Raw genomic sequence first — 25,000 nt, forward strand, 5'->3', positions numbered from 1 at the left:
CCAAAAGGAACTTAGTTATATCAACAGCAGCCGCTCGCTCTTTCTCACTTGCGTCAACACATGCACATATGGCACTTAGCCAGTGATGCGTTTACAGCCACACAAAAAGTCGGACAGCTCCAACACCACACATAAAGTGTCATTCCAGGTCGTTACACTATGATTTACCAATCAAATGTGTGCTTATTCTAGTGTCATTTATGAGGAATCTTAATTTATAAATATTAATCATGAAATGCTGTTAGTATATTAAATAAATACTAATAAAAATATATTTTTTACAAACAGGAAGTTGCAGGAATGTACACATGATCCACTGCTTACATCTCATTGTGCAACATGTGAATGTTTTAATGGGAACTAAATGCAATGTCTGAAAGGGGTACACAATATTTCCAAAGCAGGACCTCCACCCAGACAAACAATACAAGTACACAGTTCATGAAAAACAATATTTTGTTATTGTCATTGTAAGTGGGCCTTAACACTTATATTAGAAATGGAAATGACTGCTGTCATTTGATTATAATAATAAGAGAATGTTGTCTGTCTATCTGTGTTGGCCCTACGATGAGGTGGGGACTTGTCCAGGGTGTAACCCGCCTTCCGCCCGAATGCAGCTGAGATAGGCTCCAGCTACCCCGAAAGGGACAAGCGGTGGAAAATGGATGGATGGATGGAGATGGAACTTGTTATGTAGTCAGGTTTGGGACAGGTGTGCTGCTGGTGTAGCCACAGTGTGCACGTCTGATGTTGCTCACATGGGCTCCACTGAATGCTCAGGGAGTTTTGGCGTTTGCTAACACACATGAAAAATTAGAGGGAACATTGGTCATACCAATGCTGATATTTCAAATTTTCAATATCATTGAATGATGACATTTTTGATCACAATTATAATCAGAGAAAAACACAAGATGGCAGTGTAAAAATAACAATTCAATATTTTAATAATTTCCTCATTCCCTTTTATTAAATACAATATGTTGGACAAAATAAAGTCAACAGTGCAAAATAACAACATAAGCAAAAACTACTATTGGCGCTTATTTAACGTTTTAGATTTTTCCCTTAATGTCCTCCTGTGTCCAGGAATTTAAGGTTGTAAACAATAACAAACAATAAAAAAACGCTTTTGTTATAATAAAAAACATTGATCTAATCACTGTAGTATCAACTATATACCACATTTTTTTAACCATTGGTTGCACTACCTTTAAGAGCTCTAGCTTAGTAGTTAGCATGGCTTATTGTCTATTTTAATACAAAAAGCGCACCGGATTATAGTGCGCATTAAAGAAGTCACAATATGATTTTTTTCTTCTACATTTAAACATTTCCTTGTGGTCTACGTAACATGTAATGGTGGTTCCTTGGTCAAAATGGTGCATAAATTATGTTTTACAGACCATCTTCAAGTTGCTTTCTGACCGTCTCTTCAGGATGCGCAGTTTTGAGGGCGGTCTTATTTACGTGCCTCTACTTCGACAGCGTCTTCTTCCTGTCTCCATTTGTTTTACCGGCAGTTTTTAGCGCTTCCATAGCAAATCTACTGACCGTTACAAGTTAGAACTAGAGATGTCTGATAATGGCTTTTTTGCTGATATCCGATATTCCGATATTGTACAACTCTTAATTACCGATATCAACCGATACCGATATATACAGTCGTGGAATTAACTCATTAGTATGCCTAATTTTGTTGTGATGCCCCTCTGGATGCATTAAACAATGTAACAAGGTTTTCCAACTCAAGTTATGGAAAAAAATGCCAACATGGCACTGCCATATTTATTATTGAAGTCACAAAGTGCATTATTTTTTTTAACATGCCTCAAAACAGCAGCTTGGAATTTGGGACATGCTCTCCCTGAGAGAGCATGAGGAGGTTGCGGTGGGCGGGGTTGAGGTGGGTGGGGGTAGGGGGTAGCGGGGGGTGTATATTGTAGCATCCCGGGAGAGTTAGTGCTGCAAGGGGTTCTGGGTATTTGTTCTGTTGTGTTTATGTTGTGTTGCGGTGCGGATGTTCTCCCGAAATGTGTTTGTCATTCTTGTTTGGTGTGGGTTCACAGTGTGGCGCATATTTGTAACAGTGTTAATGTTGTTTATACGTCCACCCTCAGTGTGACCTGTATGGCTGTTGACCAAGTATGGATTGCATTCACTTATGTGTGTGAAAAGCCGTAGATATTATGTGACTTGGCCGGCGCGCAAAGGCAGTGCTTTTAAGGTTTATTGGCGCTCTGTACTTCTCCCTATGTCCGTGTACACGGCGGCGTTTTAAAAAAGTCCTAAATTGTACTTTTTGAAACCGCTACCGATGATTTTGAAACTGATACCGATAATTTCCGATATTACATTTTAAAGCATTTATCGGTCGATAATATCGGACTGCCGATATTATCTAGTTAGAACTGTACGCTACTTTATATTAGAAATGGAAAAAGCAATGGATGAATGCCCCACAAACAAAGGATGGAGGGAAAAAAAGGAGTTTATTGACTACAGCGTGGTTTACATTGATGGACGTGCGCAAATTTTCAGGACTTATGCAGATCGCAAATACACATCAGCAGGTAAGAAGGCAAGAAAATTTGCTTTTTCATAATATTGCGAAACAAAACACCAAATAATACATCTCCTAATAGGTGCCATTTTGGGGTCCTTTACACACACCATAATACCCGTATGTTGAAGCACCGTACGTATACGGTAGCCGTAAGGCTCCGCGCCCCATCAAGCGGTGCAGCTTCGTAGCTTACGAAAGTCATACTAACTTACTTACTTTAACTTACTTTATTGAACATGCATCAACTTGCAGTCCACACTTGCATATGTGACTGACATCTACTGGTCACAGCTATCATTACACCATGTATCAAATTAATATCGCTTTGCAGTCTGTAAGCACAACCAGAAATAATGCGTACCGGGTTAAAAGGCGCTGTGGAGGGAGATGTGGCCTCTGTCCATGGTGCTGAGGACAGAGCACCATCAGACGGGGGCGTGGCAGTGCTGACGGCGAGACACAGCTGGCAGGTGATTAGATTTCACAGGTGGTACGTGTTAATCTAATCATCTGTTGTCTTTAACAGTAAGCGGCCGGGAGCAGGAAAGGAGAGAGGATACGGACGTGACTGAAAAGTCACGTTCTACTGGAGAGAAAACTTTTGTTAAAAACATTATTATTAAAAACCTTGTTAAAACCTGCACGTTTGGCCCTGTGCCGTGTCTGACAGTGGGACTGCGAGGACGCAACTTCCACAGGCGCACTGTAGATTTTTGAGAAAATCAAAGGATTTTAAGTGCGCCTTATAGTCCGAAAAATATGGTATTGATACTGTCAATATTTGTATCAATCGCCCATCCCTGTTTACATTCAAGAGCTCTCGCTTAGCCGTTACCATGGCTTAGTGAAATCTTTTTAGTGTATAGTGTAGCATGTTTAGCTATTCCCCATCTTCCAGTGATAACGATACTTGTAAGAAACTTACTTTATTTGCGGCCATGAAGGTGAGGATTAGTTAGTCGCTAGCGAGGATGCTACATTGCATTGACAAAGTCCTTCGCTTGTTCTTGTCAAATTTGCAGAACACATGCATTTACACAATATGATGATAGTATCAAAATCTCTATCTTTGGCCAAATTGACATCATTTATATCGTATATGTCGCACAACCCTAAGCTGCAATATTGTTAACTTGATCATTGTCACTAAGCAGCGACATAAGTGTATTAAAACCTGCACACACAGACTTCCTGTTCAGTGCAAAGTAGACTTTAAAATAAAAGCAGTATTAACTTACATTCTACAACAGCAACTAACAAATTACAGATTTTTGAGCACTGTGTGTAATCTACATCCATGTTTTGGGCTTGCTTGCTTACGGGTACTTGCTAGCGTCATTTATTGAACAGGCATCAACTTGCAGTCCACACTTGCATATGTGACTGACATCTACTGGTCACATGTATCATTACACCATGTATCAAATAATATTGCTTTTCAGTCTGTAAGCACAACCAGAAATAATACGTACATAAAGCGCACCGGGTTAAAAGGAGCACTGTCGATTTTTGAAAAAAATCATCGGATTTTAAGTGCGCCTTATAGTCCGAAAAATACGGTATAAATTGCCCATCTTTGTTTACATTCAAGCGCTCCCGTTTAGCACTTACCATGGCTTATTGAAATCTTTTTTTAGTGTATAGTGTAGCATGTTTAGCTATTCCCCATCTTCCAGTGATAACGGTACTTGTAAGAAACTTACTTTATTTGCGGCCATGAAGGTGAGGATTAGTTACTCGCTAGCGAGGATGCTACATTGTATTGACAAAGTTCCTGTCGACATGCATTTTCAAAATATGATGATAGTATCCAAATCGTTATCATTGGCCAAATTGATATCATTTATATCGTATATGTCGCACAACCCTAAGCTGCAATATTGTTAACTTGATCATTGTCACTCAGCAGCGACTTAAGTCTATTGAAACCTGCACACACCGACTTCCTGTTCAGTGCAAAGTCAACTTTAAAATAAAAGCAGTATTAACTTACAACAACTAACAAAATATCAAAGGTAAACACGAAAAAAATATTCTTTCATTTTTTTTCTATGCGGCCCACACTCACAAACACACACGTGCACAAACGCACACACACACACACACACACTGCAGGAGTAGACACTGAACGTGTGTGGTCAGATTTAGAAGCAGGGATCAATGAGGAATGTAGAAATCAATGAACTTAGCGGAGGGAAATCAATGGCGCCTAATCGGGATGCCGATGGCCCGAGTAAAAACAATTAAGAAGGAAGAAAAATGTTTAACCACCGTAAAACGCCACCCCCTCCCTCTACTTACACGGCGACCGCCTTCTTTCAACGTGACAACGGAAGAGTTTCCACTTTAATCCAGCGGTCGACATTTAGGTTAGGGTTATCATGGTGACGCTCTTGCACACGCCTCAGTCCGGGCTTCTGACAATCAGCCCTTTTATCCAAACCTATTCTAACTTATATTATATTTATAAATAATAATAAACATGACGCGCAGTTTTGCGTTGGGTTTGTGTGTGTGTGTGTGTGTGTGACTGCGCCGGGTTTGTTGGCCAATCGATAGCGGCAGGCTCGCTTACGACCCCCGCGGTTTCCTGGCGGCGAGGCTGGCGGGCTGGAAATCAATGGGTCGGGCCAATAACTCAGGATAGTGTGTGGATTAGTGGAGTGTCAACTAATCAGAGAGTTAGTGAATCTGACACGCCGCCTATTAACCTATCGATATGACACTTGGCGCTGACACGGAGACGCACGTATTGACGAGCGCACGTGCTGAAAAAAGGCCCGGAGACGCAGGAAGCGAGGGTAAACTGCGTCGCTTTGGCGACTGTGGTTAAAGGGGAACTGCACTCGTTCACAATCCTTATGTAAGAATACTATTTTTATGCATTCTAAGTTGTAAAATATGGCGAGTACAAGGCAGGAACAATGCAACTAATAAAAGTACTCTATTGCGCACCTCAAGCCCTCTAAAAAAAACATCCAAAAACCGTCAACAATACTCTATTTACTTGTGACCTATATACATTGTGACCTGAATATTAACCAAGTTTTAGTGATATTGTTATTATAAGCTTTAACGCTGACTATTTTAGCCGCGCTGTGATCACAGAAAGCTAACTTGCCGTTATATTTACGTATTGAGCTGTTGCACTGAGCTGGGGAAGTTAATTCTAGATGATAAATCATGCCTCTCACCTGGATAGTAGAAGGATGAGGAGATACACCCAGAAGTTGGTCAACTTTGACATCCAACTTAGACCAGTAGATGGTGAGAAAGACAAGGAAAAAATGATTAAGGGAAGATATACACATCCCGTCAGTCGGCATCTCAGTGAGGGCAGACATTGTACAGTAAGTGATTGTTTTATTATGTTTGAGTTTGTATGATGTTCATGCATGATGCTGCTGCCGCTTTATGTTAAATGGCGGGGCACTTAATGTTAAAAGTGCATTACCGCCACCTACTGTATTGAAGTGTGAACCAGACCCCCCTTTCTTCTCACTCCCTCACTTACATACATACAGTACAAGCCAAAAGTTTGGTTACACCTTCTCCTCATTCAATGTGTTTTCTTTATTTTCATGACTATTTACATTGTAGATTGTCACTGAAAGCATCAAAACTATGAATGGAAACATGTGGAGTTACCGTTATGTAAAAGGTGAATTAACTGAAAACATGTTTTATATTATAGTTTCTTCAAAATAGCCACCCTTTGCTCCAATTACTGCTTTGCACACTCTTGGCATTCTCTCGATGAGCTTCAAGAGGTAGTCACCAGAAAGGGTTTTCACTTCTCCAGGATGTGTTCTCTCACTCCCGCGAAGTCATCAAATGCCGCCAAAAGGTGTTGAAAACTAACAATGCTATCCGAGCTGTCATGTTCAATTAGCCTTTCATTAGTAACCACGCCAAAGTCGTCGTGCAAAGTTATTCGGGTTATTCAAGTCATGCAACTACATGCTACTTGGATAGCTTGCACTTGCACTCACTATAGTCTCTGTAGAATGTAAGCGCTTCAAGTCCTTGTTCACAGTGGTATGACTTGTGCCAAGTTCCTGTCAGCCATATTGGTTCTGAATATGAAGTTGCACATTTCAAATGCAGTAATAAAGGCACTACCTAATCCACTTCTTATGTTTGATATAATGAAAACTGTTCATATTGTTTTATTTATTTTTAATACTAAGAATATATTTTTAATTTAACTTTCTCAGCGAATATAATTTTGAACAAATTTTCTATACATTTGTTTTCATCTCAAACATGTTATGATGGCAAAATTAACATTGATTACTATTTTGCATGCAATGAATGCAGTAAACTGTATTGCATTCCTGAAATGTTAAACTGTTGTCATGATTAAGTGGTTTGTCTTTTTATATTGTTTATGTATTGTTGGCAGGTTGAAAACAGTTCAGCGGATTTGCGTGGAGAAACCAACGTTTAAACGGCACCATATAATAATCATCAAATACGCACAAGAGACAAGAACTTTGTTTATGCGGTCACACCACACAGCACATAAAGCTGTGAGCACACCTGTTTTTATTAGCACACACAAATTGGCACAATCAACCACGGACGCATTTTAGCTGTGCGTGTCAGCCTTCAATAATGAAAACGGGCGTTTAGGAAATAAAAGACAATTAGGCCAAACGCAAAAATTGAGGGCACATCTTAACATGTATAATTACACCTTAATTAAGCAAAAATATGATTTATTTGATTACTCGATTAATCGATCGGGATATTCGATAGAATACTCGATTACTAAAATATTCGATAGCTGCAGCTCTAATACACATAAATATATATGCATATATGTATATAAATGTATGCATATATACATACATACATACATACAGTATATAAATATACATATATGTTATGGGTCACACTGTTAGGTTCACACCCTGTTGACATCTATTAAAACAGACAAGAGACAAAGAATTAAACAGAGACAGAATTAAATTTGGACTCAATTGAGGAGAGACATGGCCACTGTACTTCTCTGTACAGTCTTGCACCACGCTCTGACGAAGAAGCTTTTCGTCCTCTCTTTTATTTAGATGTTCAATGTTTACGCAACAACACATTTCTCAACAGGATTGGGTAGTATGTAAACAGTCCTTGTTTTCGGTCACAATAGAAGACAAAAGAAGAAGATCCCTCGGGCTTGGGCTTGTCGTAGATTCAGCTTTGGCAGGTTTTTGGAGGACAATGGATGACCCCTCCCGTCTGATTCCATCGTACACAGCGGAATCTTCCGAGCGTTTGGCTTGGTGCCACAAAGACAGCTTCTTGTCTGTTCAATGGAAACTCACAATGGAAAGTTTTTTGATAATTTAAATACAATTTTTCTGACACACACTCCTGCTGCTTCTCTTGCTGCTGTGCGTCCTGACAAGCGCACCACGGGCCACGCCCACAGACGCTCTCTATCCGCTGCGGGCGCACCTCCTCGCGCCTGCAGCCAATCCGTAATCTACACACCTGCCCGTGATGAGCGATCTGCCTTCAAAAGCCAACGCAACCTGAGATCCGACGCCAGAACGTAGCTTCTCGTACCCAGTACAGTAAGCCCACACGTCTCTCGCTCACCTACATGTGCATTCTCTCTCCCTGTGCTTCCTCCCCGTCGTGCTCATCGTCTCTTGTGTTGTGTCGTTCTCCAGCTCCCCGTCGTCAAGCTGTGTGTCTTGTCACCTTGGACCTCCGTGTGGATCCCCCCTTGCCTTCCTGGATTTCGACCTCACGCCTGCCAAGTGACTACGACGCCACGCTCCTGTCCTCGACTATCCGCCTGTCCTCCAACACTCGAGCCTGCCTTGCCCTTATTTGGACTTCCGCCTGGATCTCAACACGCACCTTCAACACCCTCTGGCAACCACGCTCAGATAAGTCTCACATTTAGTCACACTACATCTCTTTGGTTTAATTACACATCTCACTTACACACCAAACTGTCAACACGCTGACAGCTGAACGACGTCATCGTCTCTCTGTCGTCTTCTTCTCCCGCTATCACGTCACAATATATACATACATACACATATGTTCATCCTTCGTTTTCAAAAATGACCAGGTGACTTCACGTTGACTTGTGTGTGTGAAGATGGCTGATGAGGCCAAACCTTGCGCGGAATGACCGGCTGCAGTGAGGGCAGGTTATGGCCAGGGGGTGGCTGGCTGAGAGGGAGGAACTATCTCTGGTCTTGCGGAGCTGTCGCTTCTGTTGGGCTTCATGGATACATTTTTCCTTGAAGTCTGCTACACCACGCCAGACTGCAGAGCGCCAGTTGGAACGATATTGCGCATCGGCTTCCCAGGTCTCTGGGTCCAGACCACAGCCCTTGAGACTGGCCTTTAGGGTGTCCTTGAAGCATTTCTGCTGTCAGCCGCGTGAGCGCTTTCCATGGTGCAGTTCACCGTACAGGAGCATTTTTGGTAGGCGTTCGTCTGACATGCGGCAGACATGGCTAGCCCATCTCGGCTGGGAACACTTGAGGATGGCACAGATGCTCTCCATCTCAGCCCTATGGAGGACCTCAGTGTCTGGGATCTTGTCCTGCCAGCTGATGTTGAGCAGCCTCCTGAGGGATCTCATGTGGAAGGCGTTAAGCTGTTTAGCAAGCCGGCTGTATACAGTCCAGGTCTCACAGGCATACAGCAGGGCGGGTCGGAAAACAGCACGGTCGACCTTAAGTTTGGTCCGTAGGCTAAGCCCTCTGCGCTCCCAGACAGAACTGCGGAGTCGGCCGAATGCAGCACTTCCATGCGCTACCCTATGCATGACCTCCTCGTCGATGTTGCCCACGCGTGACAAGGTGCTACCCAGGTAGACAAACTTTTCAGCAGCATTACAGTCTTCTGATAAGGGGCTCAGTGTACGGGGCTCCAGGAGCAGGTTGATGCATCACCTCTGTTTTCTTTGTACTTATGGTGAGTCCAAAGTCTGAGCATACTATGGCGAAGTTGTTCATGCTCAGTTGCATTTCCAGCTCGTTGGAAGCATTCAAGGTACAGTCGTCCGCAAAGAGAAAGTTGCGAACCTTGGTGGTCTGTACTTTGGTCTTGGCCTGCAGTCTTCGCAGATTGAACAGCTTGCCATCAGTGCGGTAGCGCAGGTCTATCCCCATGTCCCCAGACCGGAAAGCATCTGTCAGCATGGCTGAGAACATCATGCTGAACAGAGTGGGTGCCAGAACACAGCCTTGTTTGACTCTGTTTTCCACATGGAAAGGCTCAGATGATGCGCCATTATCCTGGACTTGTGCCTGCATTCCATCATGGCATTCACGGAACATGTTTATGAAGATGTTAGAGCAGCCAAACTTGGCCATGATCTTCCAGAGGCCCTCTCGGCTGACAGTGTCGAAGGCCTTCGTCAGATCTACAAAGGTGGAGTATAGAGTGACGTTCTGTTCTCCGCACTTCTCTTGGAGTTGGCGAGCAGCGAAAATCATGTCGACTGTACCACGACCCTGCCTGAATCTGTATTGGCTCTCCGGTAGGAGGTCTTCGTGTTCGAGATGTTCCGTCAGGCTGTTTAGCAGAATTCTGGCCAGGATCTTTCCTGCTACAAACAGCAGAGCAATGCCGCGGTGGTTGTTGCAGTCCTGCCTGTTGCCCTCGCGTTTGTATAGATGGACGATGTGCATTGAACGATGTGATTTGACGATGTGATTTGAACTCATGTGGCAGCTTCCCTTGGTTCCACATGGTGCAGAGTAAGTCTACCGGTTGTTTGGTCAGAGGTGGACCACCAGCTGTGTATATTTCTGCTGGAATTGCATCAGCACCAGGTGATTTGCCATTTGGAAATCCTCTGATGGCTTTGATGACCTCAGCTTCCGTTGGTGGTTCGTCAAGGGAGGTGTTGACTGGGACTTGAGGGAGGCGGGCAATGGCTCGTCATTAATGGCTGAGGAGTGGTTGAGAACACCGTGGAAGTGCTCAGCCCAGCGCTCAAGGATCTTCTCTCTGTCTGTGACCAGTGTGCTGCCATCAGCACTGAGGAGAGGGTGAGATCCTGATGTTGTGGGCCCGTAGATGGCCTTGAGGGTGCTGTAGTACTTCTTGCTGTCATTCTGGTCTGCATAGGACTGGATCTCTTCAGATTTTCGGCAGGGCCAGTCGTCCTGCATCCGACGCAGCTCTCGCTGGACGGTTGCTTTGTTGTTCTCGAGGGCAGACTGTTTTCGAGAGGATGTTGGATCCCTGAGGTGGGCTTTGTGCAGACGATGTTTCTCCTGGAGAAGATCTCTGATGTGATCATCGTTCTCATAAAACCAGTCCTGTTGCCAGCGGGCTGTAGGTCCTACTGCATTGAGAGCAGCAGTGTAGACGGTGTCTCTGAACGCAGCCCAGTCCTCCTCGAGGTTCCCAGAGGGTTTCAGGTCCTGCAGTTTGCTAGTGAGCTCTTCAGTCAGGGATTGCTTGACAGAGGCATTGGTGAGCCTGGAAACGTTCAAGCGCTTCGGAAGTTTGGAACCTTGAGGCCTTCTGGGAGGATGGATCTTGATGTTCAGCTTAGACACAAGGAGCCTCCGGTCAGTCCAGCACTCTGCACCGCACATCGCCTTTGTAATCCTGACATCCATTGCCTCACGATGACATAGTCAGGTAGGTGCCAGTGTCTTGAGCGGGGATGCATCCATGAGGTCCTGTTGCGCTTTGGGAGGCTAAAAACTGAGTTAATGATCAAGAGCTCATGTGCCGCACAGATCTCCAGCAGAAGGGTGCCATTACTGTTACAGCTGCCCATGCCATTTTTGCTGAGGACTCCTTCCCATGACTTGTGATCAAAACCTGGCATTGAAATCACCGAGGACGATGAGCTTATCTGCCCTGGGCACTGCCTCGATGGTAGCGTTCAAGTCTTCATAGAACCTCTCCTTCACATCGTCTGGGTTCGTCATTGTGGGGGCATAGGCACTCATGAGCGTGGCAGAGTGTTTTCCTGGAAGAGGCAGGCGCAGTGTCATCAGGCGGTCACTGACGCCTTTGGGAAGTGCAGCCAGCTTACTGACCAAGTTGGATTTAATGGCAAAGCCAACTCCTGCCTCATGCCGCTCTGCTTCAGTGCGGCCTATCCATAAGAATGTATAGCCAGCACCAGTCTCTGTCAACTGTCCCTCTCCAGCTAGACGTGTCTCGCTGAGAGCAGCGATCTGGATGCCGTACCGGTCCAGCTCTCTGGCGATCAGGGCAGTTCTCCTCTTAGTCTTGATAGGTCACCAGCCCTATCAAGAAGTGTGCGCACATTCCATGCGCCAAGGGTGATCGGTGTCACCTTTTTCTTTCTTTTCTTTCTTTCTACTTGTATAGCGCTTTTCTACCTTCAAGGTACTCAAAGCGCTTTGACAGTATTTCCACATTTACCCATTCACACACACATTCACACACTGATAGCGGGAGCTGCCATACAAGGCGCTAACCAGCACCCTTGTTTCCTTGTTTCTTACCGCTGGTAATGGGACACCTGCCAGCTGCGGCTAGCTGGCCAGGAAAAGGTGAGGCAGGCAATTTTTGGGGCACTTTTTCTAGCCCGTTCCTCATGCCAGGAGGTAGGCAGTGCATACCTAAAGATGGCTGCCTAGTCGCTCGGGGGGCTGCCGAAGTCCAGTGCTGCCTCAGTCATTGGACAGCGCCTATGGCCCGAGCCGCCTGCATGCGAGTTTGTGACTATGGCTTCCAGTGAAGTCCACACCTGCCACTTGGCCACGTGCCCGACGCCGGAGGACTTGGGTGGGGATGGGGGAGATTGCGGGGGTTGTGTGTGTGTGAAGTCATGACTTGCGCGGTGCATTGGATTTAAGTGAGGGTGGGTTGCGCCGCGTGGACCTCACTCTCTCGCCCGAGTCCACCTGTATCCAGCGGCAAGACGGAGTCGAGACGGCTGGAGATGGATCCAGGTGCAGTGGATGGCCTGGACACATTATAGCATAACACATCCAGCCCGTAGCGCTCCACAGAGCTTGTTAGTGTCGCCATTCAGCCCGTTGAACCTCTGAGGGTTTGTTCCACGCAATCAGCCGAGAACCAGTCTTCTATCCCAGTGTGCTGGCTAGGCCAGGCACTACAGGAAGTGCCATAAAGGCATGCAGGAGGACCAGGACTATCAGTAGGGATATTTCCTTAGCTAGAGACCCTTGCTGAGGTAAGGTGCTACCTCTCTACAGCCTGCGGTTGTAGTTTAACGTCATACCCAGGACGGGTATACATACACATATACACATACTGTATACATAAATATATATATATATATATACACATACTATATATATATATATATATATATATATATATATATATATATATATATATATATATATATATATATATATATATATATATATATTTATATTAGGGGTGTAACGGTACGTGTATTTGTATTGAACCGTTTCGGTACGGGGGTTCCGGTTCGGTGGTGTACCGAACGAGTTTCCACACGAACATATGAAGTAGCTGCCTAACCTAAAGTCTTAACAAGCTGCTCTGCTTTCTGCCTCTGTCTCCTACACAGCACCCAGCATTGTCCCACCCACACAACCATCTGATTGGTTACAACAATAGCGGTAACAGCCAATCAGCAGTGCGTATTCAGAGCGCATGGAGTCAGTGCTTCTGCGGTGGGGTTAGCAGGTGAGCATCAGGCAGCAGACTCTCCCCAAATTAAAAATAAACACCTCCCAGTCAACTACTAGTAACATCACTATGAGCCCGTTCTCGTTCTAGAAACAAACTGCACATTAGCAATGTATAGAGTGTATTTCTTTAAAGTTAAGACTAGTTTAAAGTTATCTTCATTGAAAAGTATAGTGCTTTTCCTTCAAAAATAAGGACATTTCAATGTGACCCCAAACTTTTGAACGGTCGTGAATATATATATATATATATATATATATATATATATATATATATATATATATATATATATATATATGTATATATATATATACACACACATACATACTCATACACACACCTACATATATATATACACATATACCGGTATATATATATATATATACATATTTATCTAGTATAGTATAGTATATATATATATACATATTTATCTAGTATAGTATAGTATAGTATAGTATATATATATATATATATATATATATATATATATATATATATATATATATATATATATATATATATAAATATAAATATATATATAAATATACAACATTAACGAAATTATGTATTGATTTAGAATTCGAATAAATACAAAACATTTTTGAGCACCCCTAGTACTAACATATTTTTCTAGAGATACACAATATCCTTTCTTTCATGTCGACACCGATGCAGATAACTTCCTGCTTCTTAAGGCTAACAACCAGTTTATTTGTTACATTTAATTGAACAAAATCAGCTCATAACTTTTTGAGGTATTTTCCTAACTAACTAACGGACGGACAGACAGACACACTCTGGCGATCACCTACCCTCCTGGTGAAGATGATAAATACATCACTTAGTTTTTTTTTCAATAGCATCCGACCCTGACAGAGTCTTTGCTTGGACATAAAAAAAGCTCAGGTCGTTTTGTTTGTCATTGCGTCGGCAGAGCAGCAGCATTGAATAAAATGCCGCTGCTGGTCTGACCTTTGACCCCCAGCACCGTTTTGAGGCCTTGACCGGCGACAACTCGACCTTGGCATGCGTGTTTTTTCAAAGACTCAACCATGCCGTGCTAAAAAGCAATGGTAACCGAAAAACATATATTAAAAGATATAAAGACTTACAAGCTGATTTAAAATATGTTCTGCTTTTGTGTGGCACAAATTGTTGGTGTGGTCGAGGGGAGGCGGCGAGCAAATGGAGATTATTTCGGGGCGCTGGGGGGTAATTCCATTGAAGCTCCTGTGAAATAACTTGACTTGGCATGTGCCTATACAACGCTACACAAAAGCCTCCAGGAACTCCATTCAGTAATGAAGCAAAGCAAGGGACAAAAAGACTGTGTACGTGTGTGTGTGTGTGTGTGTTTGTGTGTGTGTGTGTGTGTGTGTTTCAAGAACAGCTGAAATAAGGGACAAGAACAAAATCACCTGAGAAAGGATGCAAAAAACAACAATGAAGATGCGCCAATTGTGACCATGTGGACAAAATAGGGATGTAACAATTAACAATGTCAATGATAAAGCGTGGCAAAACTCACATCTGTGCTCTCTTAGAACAGAGTGATCGATCTATACACAAAGGTATATGACACGTAGGTGTCTACAACAGGAAGTGAACCCTTTTGACGCCACATAAACCGGACGTGGACCATTTTAAAACCTTCACAAATTAAAACGGAAGACATTAAACATACTTAAAAACTCAAATAATTAGAGCTGACAGAATCCCGATACCATAAATAAAAAACTATGTATCTTCCAATTATATATATACACAGGTACATATATATATTAGGGCTGCAACAACTAATCGATTAAATCGATTAAAATCGATTATTAAAATAGTTGCCGATTAATTTAGTCATCGATTCGTTGGATCTATGCTATGCGCAGAGTTTTTTTTTTATAAAACAAAAATTTTTATTAAATTTTTTTTTTTTTAATAAACCTTTATTTATAAACTGCAACATTTACAAACAGCTGAGAAACAATAATCAAAATAAGTATGGTGCCAGTATGCTGTATTTTTCCAATAAAATACTGGATAGGATAGAAATGTAGTTTGTCTCTTTTATCCGATTATTAATCGAGGTAATAATCAACAGATTAATCGATTATCAAATTAATCGTTAGTTGCAGCCCTAATATATATATATATATATATATATATATATATATATATATATATATATATATATATACACACACACACACACACACATACATATATACACATACATATGCTTTATCAATTTAATTTTTACTGCACTTTTTTTTTTTTTAAAGAAAACCACCAAACATGAAATTAAAACACGATGAGTATAAAAGTATAAAAGTATAGAAGTTCTCTTTTGGCCTTCAATCAAAAAAATATTTTTGTTGTCAAATTAGATAGTCGTCCCTCCCAGATGCGGGTTCACCACATCTCGGATACATATTCAACAATATTTATGACCTCGACTAAGCATTTATAGGCATAAAACAAGCTAAATGAACAAAAAATAATACTTCAGGAGTATTGGCCAATCAGATCACGCTGTGTATGTGAGTGTGTATCGTGGCCACTGATTGGTCAACCTCGGGCATCATTACTATATTGGAATAAAATAGTGTAAAAGGTGACTAAAGGGTGTTATTTCACGTCTAGAGGGCCCTCATAAAGTTGAAAATTTTATTTAGAAGGCGGTTAAGAAGTTATTTTATGCTCATTTGAATAATAATTAATGATTCCTAATTTGCGGAAATTAATTAATCACGTTCATGTCTGGAACCAATTAACAGCGCCAATGGAGGGATTACTGTGTTATGTTCTTAAATAAAAACTTAAATAAAACCTGGTTGTAAGATTTATAGTGTGTGTATAAATACTTTGAGCACATTTAACAATGCCGTAATAACCGTGATATTTTTGGTCACAATAAGCGTGATTTCAAATGCACATATCGTTACACGTAATAATAATAATCAAACAATTGTTTTACCGATTATTACACTCCAAAATATATTTTTGTGCAATAAAATAAGAAGGAAGAAGAATAAAAAAACGCGAGTATTGCGGCTCCATCAGTAAGAGGAGTGATGCAACACGGCGGGTTAGTGCCGGGCAAAGAAAGGCGACGGAGGGGGGCGTACGGAGGCGGGCGGGGGGGCCGGCGTGCCTCCCACACAGGCCGGATTAGGAAACATATGCAGCGGAGTAGTGAGAGATTAAGGGGTGAAGGAGAGCCGCAAGCAGGCAAAGAATGTTTCGGGGGCTAAAAGGGGAGGAAACAAGTGCTCGGCCAGACGGATTTCCAACCCGCTTTCATCCTCCCTCATTCCCTCCCTCCTTCCTTCCTTCCTCCACCTCTCACTCACCTTCATCTTTCAACCTGAGGGACCACATGTGTGAGGACACATACGGACGGGAGGAGGCTATTTGCTGGCTGCAATCACACACAAAATACAACTTTTTATTTCAACCACATCAAAAAGCATTTTTATCATAACACCTGCTCTTTGTGATGTGATTTGTGAGATAGGTAGATTGAAGAAAAAAACGACATGTTTTTGTTGTGACTTACTACGTCTTTCAAATGTGAAAATATTCTCAAGACGTTATACTACAATTTAAAATTCAATTTGCAAAATTAAAATGCGTTTTTTTTAAAGTAAATTATAATAAGTATGAACAATTACATTCAACAGTGGATACAAATAAATCTAAATGTTTAAAAAGATGATTTTTTTTTTTCCATATCAACTTTGGTAAACGTGTCATATGTTTATGCTAGAAATCAAATATAACATTTTACAACATCAAAATTCGATATTGATAATGATTAATATTAATTTATGTATCTCTTTTTAAAAAAAACATATATAGATAGATAGTACTTTATTGATTCCTTCAGGAGAGTTCCCTCAGGAAAATTAATAGTGTTTATAATATATAATATATATATAATATAATAGTGTAATATGTACACACATAATATATATATATATATATATATATATATATATATATATATAAATATATATATATATATATATATATATATATATATATATATATATACACACACACACATCTCTCTCTATATATATATACACACACACACACACACACACACACACACACACACATGCTTTATCAATTACATTTGAGTTAAATATTAAATAAAATGAAATATTGATAATGATTAATATTCATTTAATTATCTCTTTTAAAAAAACAACAACACTGATTTTAGATGACAGTTTGTATCGCTTGTGTTTAAAGGAGTAGAGTATTTCCTGATAGAGTGTGTGTGTTTGGGGCAGGTAATAGGTCATGTGACACTTGGCCAGCCAGACATGAAAAGATAAACGGACAGAGGACAAAATTATGATAAAAAAAAATTAAATGTTAGCCTATTTTTTTGAGAATCACTGTTGTTTTTTTAATAAATACAAATGAGTGCAACAGTCATTTTGCCTTCACATCAATTCCTCCATCTGGCCTTTGCTATATTTCTGATGCCTGATCCCCAAAACACACACGACCCAAAAGGTCAACCCTTAGTAGAGCTAGTCAGACGTCTGGGATGACGCCGACCTTCGACCTTATAGGGGCACGACTTCTTGCTCACATTTAAACCAGCTGGACAACACAAACCATTTTGTGTGTGTGTGTGTGTGTCGACTGTTTTGTGTGTGTGCGTAAGAAATTGGATTTACCCGCTCGCTTTGAAGGCGACGAGGTCAAGCCGCTTTGTTACCGCCGTGCAACAATATTGATCAAGGCAGAAGCAATCGATTGCCGTCGGCAGCCCTCAAACTCATCACGTCCTGCTTCTTCATTATTCGGGGGTTAATATCTCATTAGCTGCTATTATCGCCACGGCGACCGCCACTAATACTGGGACACGATGTGAGTAGGGGCGGGCGGGGGGCGGCCAACATCACCAGCGTCAGACAAGACGACGGTCAGATTATTGGAAATCAATCCAGGAGGAGTTAGTGTAGTTTCCCTGCTCTGTTATTCATCCATGGACACAAGTCAAACATGGACATTATTGTCGGGGATGAATGAGGTTTTTTTTCTTCTTCTACTTTTAAATATAACATTTACAGTAACGACAATGGAGGTGTTTCTTTTGTGATTGTGCAACAAAAAAATAAAAACATAATACTTACAGCTGTTATTTGATTTTTTGGTTGCTGGGGACCACAGTGGTGATGAGGATGGAGGGCGCAGCATCAGCATCAGCATCAGCAGGAGAGCTTGTCTCTTATCAGCCGGAGGACACTCCTGATCCTTATTAGCCACGGAGGAGATGCTATTAAACAACCTGCATGCAGCTTCACACACCAACAACAAGCAAACACAATCACAAGTGTAAAATGTGTTTGTACACACAAACACACAGTGATCACTGGGAATGATAAACTCCTTACTGTACACATGCGTTCATGTCATATAAGATGTTTTTAAAAACACTATCTCATTCTTGAGAGGAAAATTACTTCTTTTTTTTTTACACTTACGTCTTTTCCCGACCGTTCCAGTCAAAACTTCCGGCTAGGAGGCCGGAAATTCCGACTTCTCAGTACAACTGGAACGCACCATTTAAACCCTAGCTTTAACTGACATTTAAACATACTTACATTAGCTGCGACGAACCTTCTCATTTCGATTTAGTTTCGTTTTCCACAGCTAACCTCAGCTTTGTTTTGTGTTCTCAAAACACCAAAGAAGTTGTCTAGACAGTTTTGGGGGCGCAAAATGTGTAACTTTTTTGACCGTAGACAAAACAGTTAAGCTAGCTAACGGCGTCCATGGTGTCGTGCGTACAATAGAGATGGGACGTTACCGAACGAGTCGAGTCTTTTGAACGGCTCGTTTGAGTGAACGACGAGAAGCGATTCTTAGTTGCGAGCCGTTCGTTTGGGCGCCGGTTTCTTTTTAATGCACATTCAGCATCAACAATTGCCCATCCGACTGGTGACTGGACGAGAAAATTACTAAAAGTTAAAAAAAACAACGTAATTTATATATATATATATATATATATATATATATATATATATATATATATATATATATATATATATATATATATATATATATATATATATATATATATAATTTTTTATTTTAGTTTTATTTGTACTTTATATATCTAGATATATATACATACATCAGTAGATATTTTTTATTCTTACTAATTTTTTCCGTGTTGTTAAAATGCGTCTGTGCTACAAAGGTTGTTTTTTTTATTTAGGTGAGGGGAAATTGAAACTAGTGATGTCGCTGTCAAAGCATGGAGATTATTTACAACAACAAAAATAAAATTACAGTCAATATTTCAGGATAATTTCCACCAAATTTCCAAAAGTTCAATTATTTTCTGATCCACACCTTCCAAATATCGATGAAATAGTCACAGAGGCAGTGCCAGTGTTGGATCGATACTTGCGTTACAAAATGATATTTTTCAATTCTCTTTTGTGTATTTTTAAAAAATGTGCGTGTGTGTTTGTTCTTCCAGCCATCCATCCATTTTCTACCGCTTGTCCCTTTTGTTATTGTTATGTCTATATACAGTATTTTCCTATTGTTCACAAACTATTCGTTTTTGGACATAAGAAACTTGGGGGTAATTTAAAAAAGATCAAAGGATTAAACAATTGTATGTAATTGAACAATTGTATTAATGAAAGGGAATATGTGTATTATTTTTATTTTATATATCATACTATGGTATTTTTTAAATTGTCAACATTTTTTACAAGTTGATTATTGGCCTAAAATCTGTGTTCAAGCCAAAATCATTTACCGATCATGAAAAAGTGTCGGTAATACTGGCCCTGTTTTTACGTGGTATTGCATCATACCACAATTTGCGGTATAATATTTGTGTGTGGTAAAGATGTCGTTGCCAGGCAACCACACACCAAGTATGAAAGAGTCTACTTTTCCTTAGCAGGGTGTGATTAAAAAAGGGTTCACCTGGTCATCCCCGGGGGGCTTAAGAGGGTTTTGGGGACGGCGTGGGCGGGGCTTGAGATGAGAAGTGGTAACAGCAGAGCGGCCAGCTGACCTTTGACCCGGGGGTCGGTGTCAGATGCCACAAAAAAGTGATGGCCAAAAGCAATCGGCTCTAATTAAAAGACACTCATCATGTCAGCGCTGCAGACGCAACATTTTGGCCTGCATGCTTCTTTTTCATCTATTGTTTTGATTATAAACACAATTAATATTAATACTTTATTGTAGGCCTTTACTTGAAAATTGTATTTTCATCATTTTGCATGTATTTCAGTTCTGTGTGTTATAGGCCGTGTCTGTATGTTTTCATTCAAATTAAATATAATAGTCATATACAAATGTGCATTTATTTTGTTGGTTATACTCAGAAAATAAAATATCATGATTATTTGATCATGTGGTGCAATTTTAGGGGTAAAAAAAAGACTTAATAGATATATATTCATTGTTTTTGTTAATTGATAATCGTCTATTTCTTTTTGTATTACAAATGAAAAATGTCACAGAAAAAGGAATTGTTTTTGTTAAAACATAAATATGACACCATGTAAGCAATTAAAGGTTGCTTTTTTTACTACAATAAAAATGCAGTTTAAAAAAAAAAAAAAATAGACAAAATATTTTTTTTTCCCCAAGAAGGTGCGCTATCTGCATTCAGGTGAAACACAGGTAATGAAAAAAGAATGACATCACCAGCAGAATTATAACCCCTGTGGCCCTCCCCCTTCGGCCTTTTAATTGATTTGTCATCATTAGCTATTAAAGAGTGTTGTCATCGATCTGCAGATCAATAAGCTCGTTAGCTTCACTTTGAATGAATTGTTCAGTCAGCAGCAATTATACTTACACCGCATGATACCAGCACATTTAAATAATAAGAATACAAGCATTTAGTTTCTGAGGATTAAAAAATGAGTCTGTGATCGATTGAGTACCCTGTGATTAGGCTGGGCTTCAACATTTTTTAATTAGGCGCAAGGAAATATTTGCATTTTGGAAACTTTTAAATGTCAATAAAATCTATCATTAAAACAATAGGGTACACCTGCAAAAAACATTATAAAATTCAGATGATTTAGTTTATTTCAAACATGGATACATCACATATAAAAAAATTACACAATTCAACATATCTGAAAAGGAGTAGGAAGAAGCACAGCTAGTTTGTTCACCTCATCCTGTGTTTATCATATACAGGTTACAGTAAAAGAAAAAGAATAAAGATTTAAATCAATAGTCCATAGATCAATTTACATCTATTCTATTTTTTTTATTTATAATCTATTCTATTGAAATTGTTATTTATAGTATTCATTGGGATACATGACAGTAAAGTTCCCTGAACCTTTAAATTGACTGTTAATATCAACGATTACAATACAACATAATACAATATGATCATAAATAATGGCAGACAATGTTAACTGGTGTGGTTAATATAAAAAAATAAAAATAAAAAGTATCGCATTAATCGTGATTAATCAAACAATTTATTTTGTCCCGACATGCTGCAGTATCTTAACGGCGGATGGTTACCTGAAAGGCAGCATGGGTTGTTATTCGGTCAGTGATCAGGTCAGTGCGAGGATGAGTGAGGAAACCCTCGTTGGTAAATTTCCTTTCAAAATACACCCGGATGGGACTTTAAATATTACTGTAATGAGCAAATAAAGGACGGACATTTTAAAAATGCACCACTATGACATTCTGACAATAAAATTGCATAATACATATGTGTGTGTGTGTATATATATATATATATATATATATATATATATACTGTATATATATATATATATATATATATATATATATATATATATATATACTGTACATATATATAAATATTATATATATTTATAAATAAATACACACATATGTGTGTGTGTATATATATATATATATATATATATATATATATATATATATATATATATATATATATATATATATATATATATATATATATATATATATATATATATATATATATATATATATATATATATATATATGTGTGTATTTATATATATAAATGTGTGTGTGTGTATATATATATTTCATAGAAAATAATCAAACTATAAATGACTCTAAGGAAATAACGGATGCTTTTAACACTTTCTTTGTGAATGTTGGACCTAATTTAGCAAATGAAATTGTACAACCCGAAAACAGTGTCAAATTTAATGAACATACCATTCAAAGCAACTTAGAATCGTTTTTTATTTCCCCCGTCCATGAAAGTGAAATTACAGAAATTGTAAATTCTCAAGAAAACAAGAAGTCAACAGACTGCTGTGACTTGGACTTTTCTCTGATCAGGGAAATTGTTGATTTTATAGCTGTTCCCTTCACTTATGTATGTAATATTTCTTTTATAAAAGGTGTTTTCCCAAAGAAAATGAACACGGCAAAAGTTATTCCCATCTTCAAAAGTGGAGATAAGCATCAGTTCACCAACTATAGGCCTATTTCTATACTCTCACAATTTTCAAAAATCCTTGAAAAATTATTTGTGTCAAGATTAGACAGTTTTATTGACAAGCATCACTTGCTAAGTGAACACCAATACGGCTTTCGACCAAACAGGTCCTCTTCGATGGCAGTGATGGAACTAGTTGAGGAGGTAACCACTGCAATTGATAAGAGGGAGTTTGTTGTTGGCGTTTTTATTGACCTGAGCAAGGCCTTTGACACCATCGATCATACATTGCTTTTATACAAAATGCAGAGGTATGGTTTTAGAGGTCTTGCTCATGATTGGTTGAAAAGTTATCTTGGTGGCAGAGAACAGTATGTGCATATGAATAATGTAGATTCAGATAAAAAGATTATAACACATGGAGTACCCCAAGGTTCTGTATTGGGACCAAAATTGTTTTTATTGTACATTAATGATATCTGTAAAATCTTTAAAAAACTCAACTGTATTCTCTTTGCTGATGATACAAGTCTGTACTGTTCTGGGCAAGACCTTGGCCATCTCTTAGGGCAGGGGTCACCAACCTTTTTGAAACCAAGAGCTACTTCTTGGGTGCTGATTAATGCGAAGGGCTACCAGTTTGATACACACTTAAATAAATTGCCAGAAATAGCCAATTTGCTCAATTTACCTTTAACTCTGTTATTATTAATAATTAATGATATTTATCTTTGTGGAAACACTGATCATCTTAATGATTTCTCACAATAAATATATATAGAAACAGATAAATATTAACATGCAACACTTTATTTTTATATTTTCTCCAAGTGCACATTTTTCAAATTGAACATTTTCAAATGATCACTTCTAAGACAGTCTTGTGAAATCACAATATCCCATTTTAACTAGCTAGCCACTAACATTTTTTAACAAATCATGAATTACTTTGCACCATGTTTGTACAAATAATAACTCATGTAAAATACAAAAGTAAACTCTCAAATTTTTAAATCATGTCACACTTTGAACTGGACACCAAATCTGTTATCTGTTTCTTTGTCAGTTAGTAGGAAGCCTGGCATTGCATGCTGTTAACTAGTGTGTTGTACTCTGGTGTGTAACTTGACACTGCAACTCTGAGTGAGTCTTGCAGATGTGCATCAGTGAGGCGTGTTCTGTGTTTGTTCTTGATGAAGTTCATGTCAGAAAAGGCTGATTCACAAAGATAAGATTTTTCCTCATTGTTTGCGGAACCTTTTTAATCTTTTGGACATATTTTCACAGCAATCTGGCCTTAAGCTTAATTATGATAAATGTAAAATGTTAAGGATCGGAAATCTAAAGGGAATGTCCTTTCGAATGGAATGCAAAGTGCCTGTTTTGTGGACAGATGGACCAGTTAACATACTTGGTGTTGTTGTCCCAGAAAATCTGGAAGATCTAGGCCCAGTAAATTATGATAATCGACTAAGAAAGCTGGACAAAATTATGCAATTATGGAAAGGGAAATCCTTAACCTTGTATGGTAAAATGTCTATTGCCAACTTGTTAATTATTCCTCAATTTATTTAGTTGTTTTTGTCATTACCAGCTCCATCACAAAACTTTTTTAAGATTTATGAGCGGAGGGTCTTCGATTTTGTCTGGAACGGCAAACCAGAAAAGATTAAAAGAAAGGTTTTGTACAAAGAGTATGAATATGGGGCCTGAAACTTCTCGACCTTGAAGCTATGTGGCTGTCTTTGAAAGCATCAATTGTTCCAAAGATGTATTTAAACATTGAGTGGTACACAAATGTCCTGTTGGACCAAAAACATGTACTGTATCAAAAGAAATTGTATCCTTTTTTACAAGTGATCCCCTCCCATTTTTCTTATGTAGAGAGTCTGCTGGGAAACATGGCGGGGTTCCTAAAGGAAACAATCCACTCATGGTGGTGTTTTCAATTTTATGTGCCAGAAAAAAGAGACGATATTTTGCAGCAGATAATATGGATGAACTCTAATATTGTAATAGATGGAAATATTTGAAAGAGGAATCATTTTTGTCAATGATATTATCAATGAGAATGGTAAAATTATGAAGTATGATGAATTTAGAACTATGTATGGTGATGCTTGCTCAAGCTTTTCATTTTATCAACTAACTGGAGTAATTGGGAAAAGATGGAAACAAATAATTAATTATGGAACTACTAAATTATTAGTTTGTAAACCTCTAATAAGAAATTCTAGTTGGCAAAAAGGAACTAAAATAAATAGAAAAATATATAATTTTTATTTAATAAAGAAATCTTTAAAGGCTGCCCCATACAACACATATGGAAAATGGGAGGACTTTTTTGACTG

General features: G+C 39.3%; 1 protein-coding gene across 8 annotated transcripts in view; it reads right to left on the reverse strand.

Moving 5' to 3' along the window:
- Positions 1-25,000, reverse strand: part of pou2f2a (POU class 2 homeobox 2a) — a 228,820-nt gene that overhangs the window by 199,264 nt on the left and 4,556 nt on the right. For 5 of the 8 annotated variants that reach the window (XM_062047392.1, XM_062047393.1, XM_062047389.1 and 2 more), the window contains exons 3-4: positions 18,373-18,493; positions 16,570-16,637 (exon numbers count right to left, since the gene is read on the reverse strand). The gene's annotated coding sequence lies outside the window, so the exon portion shown is untranslated. Of the gene's footprint in view, positions 1-5,763; positions 5,821-16,569; positions 16,638-18,372; positions 18,494-18,723; positions 18,772-18,843; positions 19,011-25,000 lie in introns of those variants that run through there. The other 3 variants (XM_062047386.1, XM_062047387.1, XM_062047388.1) reach the window with 3 other exon arrangements.

The sequence above is a fragment of the Entelurus aequoreus genome, linkage group LG05 (genome assembly GCF_033978785.1).
Source record: "Entelurus aequoreus isolate RoL-2023_Sb linkage group LG05, RoL_Eaeq_v1.1, whole genome shotgun sequence".
NCBI classification, from domain to species: domain Eukaryota; kingdom Metazoa; phylum Chordata; class Actinopteri; order Syngnathiformes; family Syngnathidae; genus Entelurus; species Entelurus aequoreus.